The sequence below is a fragment of the Eleutherodactylus coqui genome, chromosome 1 (genome assembly GCF_035609145.1).
Source record: "Eleutherodactylus coqui strain aEleCoq1 chromosome 1, aEleCoq1.hap1, whole genome shotgun sequence".
Lineage (NCBI taxonomy): Eukaryota > Metazoa > Chordata > Amphibia > Anura > Eleutherodactylidae > Eleutherodactylus > Eleutherodactylus coqui.
In genome coordinates this window covers 133,424,144-133,443,694 of record NC_089837.1, presented here as the reverse complement: position 1 = coordinate 133,443,694, position 19,551 = coordinate 133,424,144, and the positions used below count along the sequence as shown (strand labels likewise).

At 45.3% G+C, this 19,551-nt stretch overlaps 1 protein-coding gene across 2 annotated transcripts in view; it reads left to right on the top strand.

The window, feature by feature from the left end:
* SI (sucrase-isomaltase) overlaps positions 1 to 19,551 on the top strand; it is a 293,147-nt gene that overhangs the window by 257,508 nt on the left and 16,088 nt on the right. The gene's annotated exons all lie outside the window — the stretch shown is intronic.

The following is a 19,551-nucleotide window of genomic DNA, read 5'->3' as shown; positions in this document are numbered from 1 at the left end:
CACAAACAAGTGACTGGGGGTGGGGAGGTGAATTCCAAATGGACGAGGGAATTCAACAATTGCCGTTTTTGCAAGGTGTATTTTAGCAATAGGTTAATAGTAAATATAAGTTTTAATCTTGCATGATAATCCTACAACAAATGGTTTGACTTCCCTAAGGCCTAAGAGAACTACAAAAATTTATAGATAAACTTTCTAATACAGCCATCCTTGAAACAAAGTCTTCCCATCATGTTCCATTATATATATTGTAAATAAATGTAAAGGGATGATGTTTAAGTGACATTTTTCACATTTTCACTTACCAACTGCACAGTTGAAAACTGATTGGTGGGAGTCCAACCATTTGGACCCTAGCAATCATCAAAAGACGGGTTCAAAAATTTTCCGAATAAATGGAGCCGTGTTGAAGCATGTGGGTAAATAAAAATTGGAAAAAAAACATGACCTAACTGGAGTACCTTGGCAGATGATTGTGAACGTATGTTCAACCAAAGATTTGTGCAGCCAACTATCTGCATGCGTAAAGTTGTCCCTGATCAACCAACAAAGGAAAAACTGCTCATTTGTCAATCATTACATCTTTTAAGTGCTATAAATAGCGATGTACTGTCAAACCCAAGAGAACTGTATGTGTCTGATAAGTCATACTAATGATCATTCGGACACATGCAGTAGTGCTGATCATTCCATATAAATGAAGCTGACTTAGCCTTGATCAACTTGCAAACTTGTTGATCGAGACTTGTTCCTGGCAGAAAATATGGCTGAGTAAAAGTACTTTTAGTAGACCCTAATGGTTGAGAAGAATCAGGGAATGATATAGAATAACATTTTCACAACTCACCACTATTATTTATGCATATGTTCTATTGTAAATTAATACATAAAATGTAGTAATCTGCTTGATTGCTTCCAATCTGTGCAAGCCTGATTTGATCATTCTAAACAAAGTAATACTTGGTCACCATGACCCATGATATTTTACAGTTAAAGCCTCCATCCAAATATTGATGTTCTTACAGTGTTTTTCTAGTAGAATTGCTTCTTGATGACTGTCTCATTACTTCAAGTAATCAAAACAATCCATCTCTTAATCATTTTGCCTCAGGTAGTGTGATAATTAGAAACATTAATATTGTAAGAGAATTTCTACCAAATACAGTGGAATTACCTAATGGCTTACTGGTCAATTTTTTACTGATGTCAATAAGAAACTTACATTTGCCAGAATAAAGGGATTATATGTTTTAATTCACTGTATGAAAATAAGCATTGATTCTAAGATGATTAATACAATTTTATATTCCTAAAACAATCTTAACTCTAATGCTAATTTTCTTTCTAAAAACAGTATTTTGGCAGTTAATGAAAGCCTTAATGACAATACATTAGGGATGTTTAATTTTCACTCCATTGAGCAAGAAAGGGAAAAAATGAAGAAAGAGCATTTTATGGGTATCCATGACCTGAAAATCCTTGCTAATTTAAATATAACTGTAATGAAAGAAAATATCAAGGTCACTTCCCTTTTTGATTGAAAGTAGGTTAAATCTGGCAGGCAACCAGTGTTTCATTATCAACTAAGATTTAAAAATGATGAGAGTGCAATAAGTAACCTCATTATTTCACCCATAGATGAATATTAAGTTGAAATGTATTGCAAGTGAAAATGAAGATGTGAATAAAAGTGATTTGTCCCTGACTTTTCAAAAGATGTTTAAACTAGTATTTTCATAGTGTAATAGCAGCTGTAATAGTGAAAAATTCATTTTTGTTTGCATAAACCTATATTTAATTGAGACTTTCTGGGAGAGGCCAGTGGGTCCCACCCCTGTGACTCGGAGCTCAGCGCTGAGTCAAATTTAAAAGTGCCTTTATACTGAAACTCTGAAATGTTTCAGAAAAACACATACCTTTCCAAGCAGAGGATTAATTGGAGGAGTTACTGCTATTAAAAGCTATATAAAGCAAACACAAGTGTGAGTGTGAAAGCTCAGAGTGTGGTTTGATTTAGGGGTGGTTTGTTTTTAAGTCTGTGTGACTTAAAATCTGATGACTTTAGATTTGGGTACTTAAGAAGGAAGTCATTTACATCTTTTTTACTGTTATTTTCACTTGTATATATTTGATTTTTATCTATCTGTGTCATTCCCATTTAGAATGTACTCCATGATTGACAGTGCTGTCCAGTGTACATCTTCTGTCATGTATGCAGTTCTTGAATTGCTGTTGGTTGATGCATAGTGCTGTACGAGATGTGAACGTGTTGCACATTTGGAAGCCTCAGCTTGCAACATTGTAATTTATTGACATCGTATAAAGGAGTTTCCTGCTAACTGAGAAGACACTCACTGGGGAAGATGTGAGGGGCCTGAATGGCAGCATGGGAATGCAGGATGATCAGGCAGATAACTGGGTGACACTTAGAAGGGGGGATAAAACAAAAAGTGCCACAGAGGCTAGTACTGAACTGACACATGACAAGAAGTTTGCAAAGTTGGCAGATAAGGTATTTGCAATTACAGGATAAGCACTGACCACCAGGGGGATGACTGCTCCAGTAAGAAGGGAAATAGGAGAGCAGGGCAGACTAGATTGGTCCTGGTAGTGGGGGACTCAATTATTAGGTGAGCAGACAGGTCAATCTGCCCCAGACGAAGATAGAATCCCAGCAGCACTGCAAATGTCCTCCTATAGAGTCAGGCAGTAAAACATGCAAACGCCAGTAAAGAAACCCAAACCAGAAGGGCTCCAAGCATGCAGTCCAGGTAAAGAAAAGAGTAACCGGCAGCAATCTGCAATGTAGAAAGATGCAAAAATTTTTGCATCTTTCTACATTGCGGATTGCTGCCGGTTACTATTTTCTTTACCAGGTCAATCTGCCCCAAACATCATAGAGTAGTGTGTTGTCTTCCTGGTGCTTGAGTTCTTAACATCTTGGATCGAGTTGACAGATTACTGGGAGGGGCTGATGAGGACTAGTGTTTCTTATCTTGATCAGATGGGTTAAAATATCGGAAAGATTTTTGCTAAATTGAATCGGGCTTGTCAGAACTGATTTTTGTAGAAAATTAAATTTCTCATAATACCTACTGCAGAGATGAGTATGCAGCCAATCAGCAACCATGGCACCTTGCTCATGTCACCTAATGTGTCCTCTTTCTTGCATATGGGCAGCAGTATGATTGAACCCTCCATCACATGACCTAACCATATATAACATAGGCACAGTCAAACCAGCAGCCATTTTACTCTTGAGCATAGAACAGAGAAGAAGCTGCATTTATATGCTGTGACAGCGCAGTAGCAAGAGTAGCCTGTAGGGGGTCTCTGAGCACAGTCACTGTGTTTGGTTTAGTTAACCGGCACCTGCAAGGGAGCGGCTACACAGTTTAAATTTCCCCTCCCTCACAAACTCAGTGTCCTTGAAGCCTGTGGAGCTTAGGTCCATGGAGGCCTGTGGGTCCTGAGGTCTATGTAGACCTGCTTCTGGTCTGTGAGGGACCTGAAAGCACGGAGCGGACATGGGTAGTTGGCCCCTCACTCATCGCCTGTTGGGGCGAAGTCACCTTCCTGGAAGGTCCACTGAAGAAAGCGGTATGTTTTGCTGTGTGCACTGTGACAGACAACAGTGTGAAGTTGCATACGATATGCTGGACTGCATGTAGACTGAATACGTGGCTATGCTGAAATAAACGCTGAAAGAACCAGCATTTGGACTTTACCCTGTGTTTTCTGGACATCATTGGGGTGCTGCCACCCCTGGGCAGGGGAAAGTAAGCAGCAGGTCCCGGGCAAGTAATCCAAACTTGCCACATATGGTGGAGGATGCAGGCACAAGTGGAATGACACACAAAGCTGCAGAGAGCAACGTGTGAGCAGATGGATGTTCCTGTGAACTGTAGTGCTGGAGGCATTTAAAAGAGCCAGGAGGTTGAAGTTGAAGTTGCTGTGGAGCAACAAAAGCTGCGGTTTAAAGGGCTAGGAGGCCAAAACTGCGGTTGCTGCTGCAGGCAGTGGTTAAAGGGCCAGGAGGCCGAAGTTTGCCGTTGCCATGGGCAACAAGCGTCGATAGCGGGAGTCTGTCACCAGGAGACTGATGGACTGCGTCTGGAGGTGTGCTGTGCACCAGAGAGTCCAGTGGCCAGGAGGCCAGTTCCAGTGAAGTTGGAGGTGAGAACCTGCCAGTTAGTAGTGGGTGGGATCCCACTGTGGGTAGACTTGGATCCACAGCAGGACAGGTCAGCAGTTATGCCAGACATTTTGCCAATCCTTCATTGTGGTCCAGAGACTGACAAAGGGGTGAGTCTATCCTTTGAGACTCTATGTGGCACTGTGACCTGGGACCTGACTAAATGTGAGAGTCTGCAAGTGGAGTTTGGGTTGGGCACGGACTTTCCCTATTTTTTCAGCTGCGGGAGGGAACGGATCAATTGCAGTCTCTTACAAAAACTGAATGAAAACATGTCTGGTAGAAATGCTTATGATAATGAAGGGAAATCTGCACAATGTAAACTGGTGTCTAAAAATGCATATGGGAGGAATTTCTCAGGCATGGTTAGACTAGCTAATAACCATGAAAATGTGCTATGTGGCACACCTAGAGTTAAAGAGATTAACCCCTCAGGTTCTGAAACTTCAGTTAAGCTACAGGAAAAAGAAAAGTTACTTTGTGCTGCTAGAAATTAAATTGCTTTATTAAAGGGTCAGTGTAGTCCACTTGAGCAGGAGTTATTAGTGCAGAAACAGAAATCCAACATGGTGGAAGCAAATGCAAGAGAACGCATCAGCTGGTTGGAGGAAGAATTAAATGATAAAAACAGCTGCTTAGGACAAGAGGTTATTCGTGCGAATGCAGTATGGCAGAAACGTATGGAGGTTTCCAGAGAAACCAGGAAGCAGCAGACTGTTGGGCTAGAGCAGAAATGGGAAGCTGAAGTTGCACTGCTGAAAAGAAGTCATGAGCAAGAATTGCAGCAGTTGTGTTCAAGACTGAACATGGAGGAACAGAAGCAAGAGAGGCTTCCTGATGAACTTGAGAGAAAGTCAGAGGACTTAAAGGGACAGCGTGCAATCGTCCAAGCATTGCAAGGAGACATAGCTCAGGTTAAACTCCAGCTGTCACAGGTACAAGCAGAGATGGAGAACGTCAAAGCTATGGCGGCAGTCTCCTAGAACGCTAGGCAGGAAGCCAAAGATAAAGTGAAAAACCAATGGCAGAGCTTATATGAGCAAGCTAAAATACATGAAGCTCAAGTCCAGGAGCTGAAACAGAAGCAGATGAAACAAAATGGTGAATTGGAGTCCCAGGTAAATCGTCCTATGGAAAAGCTGGAAATAGAGAAAGCTGCTTGCAATCAGGCAGAAAAGCAAGCAGAGGTCTTGAAAGACATACTGGGTTACAAGGAAAACCAGGAAGCACTTCGTGAGCAAGTAGTGGTCCAGCTACAGATGAGCCGAGATGAAGTAATGGAATTATATATAGCCCAGATCCGGAACCTTAAGCAGACTCATGTGCTAGCTATGGGGGAATTGTCCCAACATATAGAGCAAGCTGAAAGAATGAAAGATACGTTCAAGAGTGAGTGTGCTGAGCTGACCCAAAAGGTGAAGGGGTTATTGGATGACAAGCGTGCATCTGAAAGCAAGAGAAATGGAGTAGAGATGCAGCTTCAAGAGCTACAAGTAAAAGTCACTGAAGGTGACAGCGTGCAGAAAGAGCTATCTGAGCAGGTCAGCAGACTGCAGCTGGAGCTGGAAGCTCAGAGGGAAGAGTCTCAGAGGCTGCTGCAAGAAGAGACACAGCAGAGGTTTGGTCTTAGTGCACACCTGAAGACAATACAAGATGAGAGAGATGTGTTACTCAAGCAGTTAGAGGAAGATGCTGAAACTAAGAGGAATCTGTCAGATAAGATTGCAACACTTCAGGTGCAGGTGTCAGTTCTGGAAGAGAAATTGGATGAGAACCCTGCATGCTGGGTCACGGTTGAAGAGCAAGATTGTGAAATCCTTGAAGGAGTGGAAGCGATAAATCAGCTGTTTTGTCTTCAAACAGATGTCTATGATGAATTCACACAATATATGTCAGCAGCCTCAGTCATTGTTCAAAGTCGACAGTCTGGCCTCTACGAATTTTTTGCAGACCTTACGCAGCTAGTAGTGGTGTGAGGGGAATTCAATTGCGCTGTTTGAAGCAGAAAATTCACAGTCACAGGAAGCACATATCCATGATGGTGCAATAGTATATCAGCTCCTGCGTGGATGTACTCAGACATGCTGTTGGCCCTTTGATTACTGAGTGTCTGAGCTGGATGAGTGGCCAGAGCTTGCACAACATGCTTTAGAAGTGCTTGCCTGTGCCACTATGCTATCAGAAAAGGTGTGGGGTGTGATAACTGACAGATGCTTCCAGCTGTCCACAGACAATGTAGATAGAAGTCTGACCAAAAAGGTTGACAAACTGAATATAATAGTTTCTGAGAAAAACTATGACATAGTGGGGATAACTGAGACCCAGTAGGACAAAATCTGTGACTAAGTGTTTAATTTACAGGCTTAACATTTGTTTCAAAGGGATTATAAAAAATGGAAAGGAAGAGAGATTTGTCTTTATGAAAAAGCCTATTTTAAGCATGCACTACATAATAAATATGTGCGGGAAATGAACAAGGGCAGTTTCTAAGGGTAGAAATACCTTGAGAAAAAAACAACAATATTAAAATCCTCATAGCGATTCACTATAGGCCACCAAATATAACACAAACCACTGAAAATCTATTACTAAGGCAAATCAGGTAATAATTATTATGGGGGAATTTAACTATTCAGGTATAAACTGGGAAACTGAAACCTGCAGATATCATAAAGGAAATGAGTTTCTTTTAATAACTTAAGATAATTACCTCTCCTAACTCGTGCAGGATGCAAATAGAGTGACAGTCATTTTGGACTAGTAAAACAAGAAGGCAGTGAAGAAGCACTTAAAGGCTATAAGGAAATAATGTATTATGTAAAAAGCAAATAAAAGCAGCAAAGGTAGAGACAGATAGACAAATTGCTAAAGAAGTTAAAACTAACCTTAAACTGTTCTTCAATTATATAAATAGTAAAAAAGATTAAAACTAGAGATGAGCGAACGCGTTCGTCCGAGCTTGATATTCGTGCGAATATTAGGGTGTTCGGGATGTTCGTTATTCGTAACGAACACCATGCGGTGTTCTGGTTACTTTCACTTCCTTCCCTGAGACGTTAGCGCGCTTTTCTGGCCAATTGAAAGACAGGGAAGGCATTACAACTTCCCCCTGCAACGTTTAAGCCCTATACCACCCTCCTGCTGTGAGTGGCTGGCGAGATCAGGTGTTCGCCTAATATAAAAGTCGGCCCCTCCCGCGGCTCGCCTCAGATGCGGTGTGAGTTAGATGAGGGACAGTGCTGTTTATACCGGAGCTGCTGTAGGGAAAGAATTGGTAGTTAGTGTAGGCTTCAAGACCCCCCAAAGGTCCTTATTAGGGCCACTGATAGCTGTGTGTTGGCTGCTGTTAGCAGTGGCATTTTTTTTTTCTCAAAATCGGCTCTGCAGAGCGTTGCACCTGGCATTAGGGACAGAAGTGCTGCATAGGCAGGGAGAGTGTTAGGAGTGAGTGTAGCCTTCAAGAACCTCAACGGTCCTTTCTAGGGCCATATTTATCCGTGTGCAGTACTGTTCAGGCTGCTGTTAGCTGTGCTGCATTTTTTTTGGGCTTCTCAAAATCGCCTCTGCAGAGCATTCCACCCTCCATTGATACTGCAGGGAAAGAATTGTATAGGCAGGGCCACAACACAGTTATTATTCATAGAATATACGCAGTGCTGCCTTTTGGTGGAAAAACAAGTGGAAACAAATCTATTTGTCCAGCCTGTGTCCGTCCTTACGGGCGGTGGACACGTGTGAGCTGCGTGAAAAACATTGCTAAATCATACGCACCCAGCTACGCTTTACTGCTGGCTTCGCCATTTGCTTTCCTTAATTGGGAAAAAAAATACCTGCTCTGCCAGAGTTATAATAACTCTGCTACCCTCACGTTCTGTGACACATAAGCAGGGACACAGCACAGTTATTAAACTTCTCATGTTCATTGAATATACGCAGTGCTGCCTTTTGGTGGAAAAAAACTGAAAACAAATCTATTTGTCCAGCCTCTGTCCGTCCTAACGCCTGTGGACACGTGTGAGCTGCGTGAAAAACATTGCTAAATCATACGCACCCAGCTACGCTTTACTGCTGGCTTCGCCATTTGCTTTCCTTAATTGGGAAAAAAAATACCTGCTCTGCCAGAGTTATAATAACTCTGCTACCCTCACGTTCTGTGACACATAAGCAGGGACACAGCACAGTTATTAAACTTCTCATGTTCATTGAATATACGCAGTGCTGCCTTTTGGTGGAAAAAAACTGAAAACAAATCTATTTGTCCAGCCTCTGTCCGTCCTAACGCCTGTGGACACGTGTGAGCTGCGTGAAAAACATTGCTAAATCATACGCACCCAGCTACGCTTTACTGCTGGCTTCGCCATTTGCTTTCCTTAATTGGGAAAAAAAATACCTGCTCTGCCAGAGTTATAATAACTCTGCTACCCTCACGTTCTGTGACACATAAGCAGGGACACAGCACAGTTATTAAACTTCTCATGTTCATTGAATATACGCAGTGCTGCCTTTTGGTGGGAAAAAACTGAAAACAAATCTATTTGTCCAGCCTCTGTCCGTCCTAACGCCTGTGGACACGTGTGAGCTGTGTGAAAAACATTGCTAAATCATACGCACCCAGCTACGCTTTACTGCTGGCTTCGCCATTTGCTTTCCTTAATTGGGAAAAAATACCTGCTCTGCCAGAGTTATAATAACTCTGCTACCCTCACGTTCTGTGACACATAAGCAGGGACACAGCACAGTTATTAAACTTCTCATGTTCATTGAATATACGCAGTGCTGCCTTTTGGTGGGAAAAAACTGAAAACAAATCTATTTGTCCAGCCTCTGTCCGTCCTAACGCCTGTGGACACGTGTGAGCTGCGTGAAAAACATTGCTAAATCATACGCACCCAGCTACGCTTTACTGCTGGCTTCGCCATTTGCTTTCCTTAATTGGGAAAAAAAATACCTGCTCTGCCAGAGTTATAATAACTCTGCTACCCTCACGTTCTGTGACACATAAGCAGGGACACAGCACAGTTATTAAACTTCTCATGTTCATTGAATATACGCAGTGCTGCCTTTTGGTGGAAAAAAACTGAAAACAAATCTATTTGTCCAGCCTCTGTCCGTCCTAACGCCTGTGGACACGTGTGAGCTGCGTGAAAAACATTGCTAAATCATACGCACCCAGCTACGCTTTACTGCTGGCTTCGCCATTTGCTTTCCTTAATTGGGAAAAAAAATACCTGCTCTGCCAGAGTTATAATAACTCTGCTACCCTCACGTTCTGTGACACATAAGCAGGGACACAGCACAGTTATTAAACTTCTCATGTTCATAGAATATACGCAGTGCTGCCTTTTGGTGGGAAAAAACTGAAAACAAATCTATTTGTCCAGCCTCTGTCCGTCCTAACGCCTGTGGACACGTGTGAGCTGCGTGAAAAACATTGCTAAATCATACGCACCCAGCTACGCTTTACTGCTGGCTTCGCCATTTGCTTTCCTTAATTGGGAAAAAAATACCTGCTCTGCCAGAGTTATAATAACTCTGCTACCCTCACGTTCTGTGACACATAAGCAGGGACACAGCACAGTTATTAAACTTCTCATGTTCATTGAATATACGCAGTGCTGCCTTTTGGTGGGAAAAAAATGAAAACAAATCTATTTGTCCAGCCTCTGTCCGTCCTAACGCCTGTGGACACGTGTGAGCTGCGTGAAAAACATTGCTAAATCATACGCACCCAGCTACGCTTTACTGCTGGCTTCGCCATTTGCTTTCCTTAATTGGGAAAAAAATACCTGCTCTGCCAGAGTTATAATAACTCTGCTACCCTCACGTTCTGTGACACATTAGCAGGGACACAGCACAGTTATTAAACTTAGATTATTCATTCACTAGAGGCAGTGGGGCCTTTCGTTTTCCAAAAAGGGCAAAAATTATATTTGGCCTGCAGTCTTGCGCCAATTTATTTCCTGCCTGTGAAATCAAATCACTGGTAATACAGCATGCTGAGGGGTAGGGGTAGGCCTAGAGGACGTGGACGCGGCCGAGGACGCGGAGGGCCAAGTCAGGGTGTGGGCACAGGCCGAGCTCCTGATCCCGGTGTGTCGCAGCCGACTGCTGCGCGATTAGGAGAGAGGCACGTTTCTGGCGTCCCCACATTCATCGCCCAATTAATGGGTCCACGCGGGAGACGGTTATTAGAAAATGAGCAGTGTGAGCAGGTCCTGTCCTGGATGGCAGAAAGTGCTTCGAGCAACCTATCGTCAACACGCAGTTCTGCGCCGTCCACTGCTGCAAATCCGAATCCTCTGTCTGCTGCTCCTCCTTCCTCCCAGCCTCCTCACTCCACTACAATGACACCTGCTCAGGAGCGGGAACACTCCCAGGAACTGTTCTCGGGCCCCTGCTCAGATTGGGCAGCAGCGGTTCCTCTCCCACCAGAGGAGTTTATAGTCACTGATGCCCAACCATTCGAAAGTTCCCGGGGTCCGGGGGATGAGGCTGGGGACTTCCGCCAACTGTCTCAACAACTTTCTGTGGGTGAGGAGGACGATGACGATCATACACAGTTGTCTTGCAGTGAGGTAGTAGTAAGGGCAGTAAGTCCGAGGGAGCAGCGCACAGAGGATTCGGAGGAAGAGCAGCAGGACGATGAGGTGACTGACCCCACCTGGTGTGCAACGCTTACTCAGGAGGACAGGTCTTCAGAGGGGGAGTCAAGGGCATCAGCAGGGCAGGTTGCAAGAGGCAGTGCGGTGGCCAGGGCCAGGGGTAGAGGCAGGGCCAGACCGAATAATCCACCAAGTGTTTCCCAAAGCGCCCCCTCGCGCCATGCCACCCTGCAGAGGCCGAGGTGCTCTAAGGTCTGGCAGTTTTTCACAGAGACGCCTGACGACCGACGAACAGTGGTGTGCAACCTTTGTTGCGCAAAGCTCAGCCGGGGAGCCAACACCAACAGCCTCACCACCACCACCATGCGCAGGCATATGATGGCCAAGCACCCCACAAGGTGGGACGAAGGCCGTTCACCGCCTCCGGTTTGCACCCCTGCCTCTCCCCCTGTGCCCCAACCTGCCACTGAGATGCAACCCCCCTCTCAGGACACAGGCACGACCGTCTCATGGCCTGCACCCACACCCTCACCTCCGCTGTCCTCGGCCCCATCCACCAATGTCTCGCACCGCACAGTCCAGCCGTCGCTAGCGCAACTGTTGGAGCGCAAGCGCAAGTACGCCGCCACGCACCCGCACGCTCAAACGTTAACCGTCCGCATCGCAAAATTCATCAGCCTTGAGATGCTGCCGTATAGGGTTGTGGAAACGGAGTCCTTCAAAAGTATCATGGAGGCGGCGGCCCCGCGCTACTCAGTTCCCAGTCGCCACTACTTTTCCCGATGTGCCGTCCCAGCCCTGCACGACCACGTCTCCCGCAACATTGTACGCGCCCTCACCAACGCGGTTACTGCCACGGTCCACTTAACTACGGACACGTGGACAAGCACAGGCGGGCAGGGCCACTACATCTCCCTGACGGCACATTGGGTGAATTTAGTGGAGGCTGGGACAGAGTCAGAGCCTGGGACCGCTCATGTCCTACCCACCCCCAGAATTGCGGGCCCCAGCTCGGTGCTGGTATCTGCGGAGGTGTATGCTTCCTCCACTAAAGCACCCTCCTCCTCCTCCTCCTCCTCCTCTGTCTCGCAATCAAGATGTGTTAGCAGCAGCATGTCGCCAGCAGTCGGTGTCGCGCGGTGTGGCAGCACAGCGGTGGGCAAGCGTCAGCAGGCCGTGCTGAAACTACTCAGCTTAGGCGATAAGAGGCACACGGCCCACGAACTGCTGCAGGGTCTGACACAGCAGACCGACCGCTGGCTTGCGCCGCTGAGCCTCCAACCGGGCATGGTCGTGTGTGACAACGGCCGTAACCTGGTGGCGGCTCTGCAGCTCGGCAGCCTCACGCACGTGCCATGCCTGGCCCACGTCTTTAATTTGGTGGTTCAGCGCTTTCTGAAAAGCTACCCACGCTTGTCAGACCTGCTCGTAAAGGCGCGCCGGCTCTGCGCACATTTCCGCAAGTCCCACACGGACGCTGCCACCCTGCGCACCCTGCAACATCACTTTAAGCTGCCAGTGCACCGACTGCTGTGCGACGTGCCCACACGGTGGAACTCTACGCTCCACATGTTGGCCAGGCTCTATGAACAACGGAGAGCTATAGTCGAATACCAACTCCAACATGGGCGGCGCAGTGGGAGTCAGCCTCCTCAATTCCTTTCAGAAGAGTGGGCCTGGTTGGCAGACATCTGCCATGTCCTTGGTAATTTTGAGGAGTCTACCCAGGTGGTGAGCGGCGATGCTACAATCATTAGCGTCACCATTCCTCTGCTATGCATCTTGAGAAATTCCCTGCAAACCATAAAGGCAGCTGCTTTGCGCTCGGAAACGGGGGCGGGGGAAGACAGTATGCCGCTGGATAGTCAGGGCACCCTCCTGTCTATTTCTCAGCGCGTACAGGAGGAGGAGGAGGAGCATGAGGAGGATGAGGAGGAGGGGGAAGAGACAGCTTGGCCCGCTGCTGACGGTACACCGGCTGATTGCCTGTCATCCTTTCAGCGTGTATGGCCTGAGGAGGAGGAGGAGGAGGAGGAGGATCCTGAAAGTGATCTTCCTAGTGAGGACAGCCATGTGTTGCGTACTGGTACCCTGGCACACATGGCTGACTTCATGTTAGGATGCCTTTCTCGTGACCCTCGCGTTGCACGCATTCTGGCCACGACGGATTACTGGGTGTACACACTGCTCGATCCACGGTATAAGGAGAACCTGCCCACTCTGATTCCCGAAGAGGAAAGGGGTTCGAGAGTGTTGCTATACCACAGGACCCTTGCGGACAAGCTGATGGTAAAATTCCCAGCCGACAGCGCTAGTGGCAGAAGGCGCAGTACCGAGGGCAAGGTAGCAGGGGAGGTGCGGAGATCGAGCAGCATGTACATCCCAGGCAGTGCAACAGTCTTTAAGGGCCTGGCCAGCTTTATGGCTCCCCACCAAGACTATGTCACCGCTCCCCAGTCACGGCTGAGTCGGCGGGAGCAGTGTAAAAGGATGGTGAGGGAGTACGTAGCGGATCGCACGACCATCCTTGGTGACGCCTCTGCCCCCTACAACTACTGGGTGTCGAAGCTGGACACGTGGCCTGAACTAGCGCTGTATGCCCTTGAGGTGCTTGCTTGTCCTGCGGCTAGTGTCTTGTCGGAAAGGGTGTTTAGTGCGGCTGGGGGAATCATCACAGATAAGCGTAGCCGCTTGTCAACCGACAGTGCCGACAGGCTAACACTCATCAAGATGAACAAAGGCTGGATTTCCCCAGACTTCTGTTCTCCACCAGCGGACAGCAGCGATACGTAAGCAATACGTAGGCTGCACCCGCGGATGGAAGCTACGTTCTCTCTCACCATCCAAAACGGGGACATTTCTGCTTCATCAATCTGTGTCTAATATTCCTCCTCCTCCTCCTGCTCCTCCTCCTGAAACCTCACGTAATCACGCTGAACGGGCAATTTTTCTTAGGGCCACAAGGCTCACTCAAATAATTTTTCTGAACAATTTTTATAAGTTTCAATGCGCTTAAAAGCGTTGGAACTTTAACTTGAACCAATTTTTCGTTACACTGGGCTGCCTCCAGGCCTAGTTACCACTTAAGCCACATTAACCATTGCTTACATGGAACGAAGACTGCGCTCCCGCTATACTGCTGCTTCAGAATTGTTACTGGGGCCTGTCTTGAGTGCTACTATTGCTTACATGGAACGAAGACTGCGCTCCCGCTATACTGCTGCTTCAGAATTGTTACTGGGGCCTGTCTTGAGTGCTACTATTGCTTACATGGAACGAAGACTGCGCTCCCGCTATACTGCTGCTTCAGAATTGTTACTGGGGCCTGTCTTGAGTGCTACTATTGCTTACATGGAACGAAGACTGCGCTCCCGCTATACTGCTGCTTCAGAATTGTTAATGGGGCCTGTCTTGAGTGCTACTATTGCTGACATGGAACGGACACGTGGAGAGGACACGTAGTGCCTCAAAAACATCCCCCTCCTCCTCCAACAGGGAAAACATTGTTGGCAAATGCCTTTGCATTGGTTCGTCTGGTGGCAGTCCAAGAATTTCACCTTTACCGACACTACAAGAGAGCCCCCCCACCATCCCCCCGCCACGGCCTACTTAATCCTGGCCACATTCCGAAAACCAACAAAATACAACCGTGCTACTAGGTCCGCAGTCACCACCACATTACCACCAACGCGGTTACTGTTAAGGTGCATATAATCACGGACACGTGGAGAGGACACGTAGTGCCTCAAAAACATCCCCCTCCTCCTCCAACAGGGAAAATATTGTTGGCAAATGCCTTTGCATTGGTTCGTCTGGTGGCAGTCCAAGAATTTCACCTTTACCGACACTACAAGAGAGCCCCCCCACCATCCCCCCGCCACGGCCTACTTAATCCTGGCCACATTCCGAAAACCAACAAAATACAACCGTGCTACTAGGTCCGCAGTCACCACCACATTACCACCAACGCGGTTACTGTTAAGGTGCATATAACCACGGACACGTGGAGAGGACACGTAGTGCCTCAAAAACATCCCCCTCCTCCTCCAACAGGGAAAACATTGTTGGCAAATGCCTTTGCATTGGTTCGTCTGGTGGCAGTCCAAGAATTTCACCTTTACCGACACTACAAGAGAGCCCCCCCACCATCCCCCCGCCACGGCCTACTTAATCCTGGCCACATTCCGAAAACCAACAAAATACAACCGTGCTACTAGGTCCGCAGTCACCACCACATTACCACCAACGCGGTTACTGTTAAGGTGCATATTACCAGTCTGACTGGGGCATGCAGACACCTTGACAGAATGAATAGTGTGTGGCACATAGGTTCCCCATTGCTATGCCCACGTGTGCAGCTCCTGATGGCGGTGGCACAGGATTCTATTTCTCATTGCTTCTGTACAGCATTGTGGGCTATCGCTCCGCCACTTTTAAAGAGGGTCGCTGCCTAGCCGTGCCAACCTCTGCAGTGTGTGCCTGCGGTCCCTCGTCATGGCAGACGCACTTCTAAATAGACATGAGCGTGGTGTGGCATGAGGGCAGCTGAAGGCTGCCCAGGGACACTTTGGTGTGCGCTGTGGGGGGGAGGGGGGGCGGTTGGTCAGCATGTAACCCAGGAGAAGTGTCAGTGGAGTGTCATGCAGGCAGTGATTGTGCTTTGTTGGAGGTAGTGTGGTGCTTAGCAAAGGTATGCCATGCTAATGAGGGCTTTTCAGAAGTAAAAGTTGTTGGGAGGGGGGGGGGGCCCACTCTTGCCGGTATTGTGGCTTAATAGTGGGACCTGTGAACTTGAGATGCAGCCCAACATGTAGCCCCTCGCCTGCCCTATCCGTCACTGTGTCATTCCCATCACTTTCCTGAATTGCCCAGATTTTCACACATGAAAACCTTAGCGAGCATCGGCGAAATACAAAAATGTTCTGGTCGCCCATTGACTTCAATGGGGTTCGTTGTTCGAAACGAACCCTCGAGCATCACGGGAAGTTCGTTACGAATAACGAACACCCGAACATTTTGGTGTTCGCTCATCTCTAATTAAAACAGAAAGTGTTGGCCTTTTAAAAAGTAATGAGGGAGATATTGTAAAGGGTCATGAGGAAAAAAGAAATCTATTAGTTTTTTGCCAGTGTATTCACAGAGGAAAATGAAATGTCAGGGGAAATGCAGAGTGATAAAGTAAACTCCCCATTAAATGTCACTAGTCTACCCCAGAAGGAAGTGGAGAGCTGCCTTAAAAAGATTAAAATAGACAAATCAACACATCCTAATGGCATACATCAACAGGTTCTAAAGGAATTAAATAATGTGATAAACAGAGAGTTCTTTCTTAATTTTCTAATGCTCTGCAGTGACAGGGTCTGTTCCAGTGGATTGGGGCATAGGAAATGTGTTGCCAAGATTCAAAAAGGGGTTAAAAAACAAACCTGGAAACTATAGGCCAGTAAGTCTAAACTCTATTGTGGGTCAAGTGTTTAAAGAGTTTCTAAGAGATGCTAATCTAGAATGTCTCAATGAAAATAGCTGTATAACGCCTTATCAGCATGGGTTCATGAGGGGTTGCTCTTATCAAACCAATCTGATTAGCTTCTACAAGGAAATAAGTTCTAGACTAGACCAGGGAGAGTTACTGGATCTTGTTTATCTTGATTTTTCCAAAGCATTGTGTGCCGCTTAAAAGATTGGTATATAAAATGAGAATGCTTGTTGGTGAAAATTTGTGTAAGTGGCTAAATAACTAGCTCCGTGATAGAAAGCAGAGGGTGGTTATTAATATTACATACACTTATTGGGTCACCATTACTAGTGAGGTACTCACTGTGTCAGTATTGGGTCCTATTCTTTTTAATATATTTATTAACAACATTGTAGAGGGATTATACAGTAAAATATCAATTTTTGCAGATGATACAAAACTATAAAATAGCTAAAACAAGAGAGGACTATATATGCTTGCAAGTGGATCTGGATAAACTGGGGGATTGAGCAGCAAAAATGGCAAATAATAAATGTAAGTTCATGCACATGGACAGGGAAAAAACATGTCACCATTAGACCGCTAATATTGCGGTTCATGGCCAAGAAGAACCATTACATATCTTTGGAACAATCTCTATGTGAGTGTGCATGTGCATCCAACCCCAGGATTCATCTTCGCAGACCTACGCCATACCTGGCCTACTAATATCAAGGACTGTGACTATAATATGGAGGCATCCTTTACGTCTAGAAGAAAAAAGGTTTTTACACCAACGTAGAAAGGGTTCTATACTGCAAGAGTAGTGAGACTATGGAACTCTTTGCCTGAGGATGTGGTGATGGGTTACTCATTAACCCCTTAATGACGCGGCCATTTTTCTTTTTCCATTTTCGTTTTTTCCTCCCCCCTTTAAAAAAACCATAACTCCTTTATTTATCCATCCACGTCACTGTATAAGGGCTTGTTTTTTGCGTGACGAGTTGTATTTTTCAATGGTGCTATTTAAAGTACCATATAATGTACTGAAAAACTTTTAAAAAATTCTAAGTGGAGTAAAATGAAAAAAAAAATGACATTTTGCCATCTTTTAGTGCGTCTTGCTTCTACGGCGCACAAATGGCAACAAAAACGACATGATAACTTTATTCTATGGGTCGGTACGATTACTACGATGCCAAACTTGTTTAGGTTTTTTTTTACTATACTCCTCTTTTTTTTTTAAAAGACATAAAATTTTTTTCAATTATTTTCTGTCGTCATTTTGTGCGCGCAATAACTTTTTTATTTTTCCGTCGACGTAGTTGAGCAAGATCTCATTTTTTGCGGGATGTCCTGTAGTTTCTGATAGTATCATTTTGGAATACATATGACTTTTTGATCGCTTTTTATTGCGTTTTTTCTGGGAGACAGGGTAACTAAAAAAGTGCATTTCTGGCGTTCTTCATTTTTTTTTTTGGACAACGTTCACCGTGTGGGAAAAATTATGTGCTACTTTGATAGATCGGACTTTTACGGACGCGGTGATATCAAATACATATTTTTTATTTATTATTTAGATTTTTTAATAATAGATATGGCAAAAGGGGGGTGATTTAAACTTTTACAACTTTTTTTTTTTTTCAATTAAAAAAAAACTTTATTGATTCTTTTTTTTACTTTACTTTGAAGTCCCCCTGGGGGACTTTAAGATGCGATGCTTTGATCGCTCCTGCAGTATGACGTAATGCTATAGCATTACGTCATACTGCTTTTTGACAGGCAGCCTATGAAGCCACCCCACGGGGACGGCTTGATAGGCAGTCTGCTAAGGCAGCCCTGGGGCCTTTCATTAGGCCCCCAGCTGCCATGACACCTGCACAGCCCCATCTCACCGCGGGGGGGCCAAGCGGGACCCCCGAACATCGTTCGGGGGATTTGAATGCCGCTGTCAGAATTGACAGCGGCATTTAAATGGTTAATAGCCGCGATCGGCCGCGTGGCTGCTCGCGGCTATTGCCCGCGGGTGTCAGCTGTTATAAACAGCTGATGCCCGCACTGTATGAAGAGAAGTTGCCACGCAACCTCTCTTCATACATACCCCGACGCTCCATGACGTACTGGTACGTCATTTGTCGTTAAGGGGTTAAAAGAGTTCAAAGACTGGATACCTTTCTTGAGTGTAACAATATTATATGTTATAATCACTAATTACTTCAAAAGGGTTGTTGATCCGGGGATTTATTCTGATTGACAAATTGTAGACGTCAAGAAATTTTTTACCACTGAAATAAGGAAAATTGGCTTCTACCTCATTTTTTGCCTTCCTCTGGATCAACATTGGGGGATAATAGGCTGAACTGGATGGACATATGCCTTTTCTTCAGCAGTGGTGACAGTATCCCTTTAATCAGTGCAATTTAAACCAGGCAGTTTAAATATCCAACAAATTTATAATAGCAGGCCATGCTAGATAATAAAATTGGTGCAACCATAGCCACTTTTGTCTAACTTTTCACCACATATTGGTTGGTTTGCTTTGCACCAAAATTTTGCCATACTTTGTTACATTTAAGTTACTATTTCTGCAGAGTCATGTCCCATGTTCAGTGAGGTGTGGAAAGTGTCTAAAGAACTAAACTTACAGTATAAGGCACGTATGGCAGTTTGTTGCACAAATTGAGCCACAATTCTGGTGCATTTAGCTTAGTAAATCTCTCCCACTGTTTTTGAGTTACAAACTTGGAATGTACAAAAAATGGGCCAGAATTCTGCTTCACTTTGTACTAAAAAAACCGAAGCACATGGCTTGCACAACATTTATTATGCATTTTAGATACCATACTTTTTGTTGAGCAAGGTACGAAAAGTGACTAAAACACATAATAAATGTAGAGAAGGGCATGTATTGCAATTTTTTGCACAGATTGAGTCACAATTATTGCACATTTAAGTTAGCGAACCTACCCCATTGTTCTCCAGTAAGATCCTGGAATGCGGAAATATTAGAGATTTACTAAGCTAATTGGACCAGAATTATGATTCAGCACGTGCCAAAAAACTGAAGTACATGTCTTGCACGCCATTTATTATGTGGTTTATACAATGTTTGTGAGTGTGACTTAACTTGAAAACAATGCCCCTTTCAGTAGATTGTTTACTATAGCACACCAATAACTACCAGCAACACGATAGGGAAAATTCATCATCATGGGAATTTTTAATGGCAGTTTTCTAGCATGCTTTTTTTCCTTTCTTATGTTTAATATGTGACAAAATTATCAAATGTTCACTGGCGT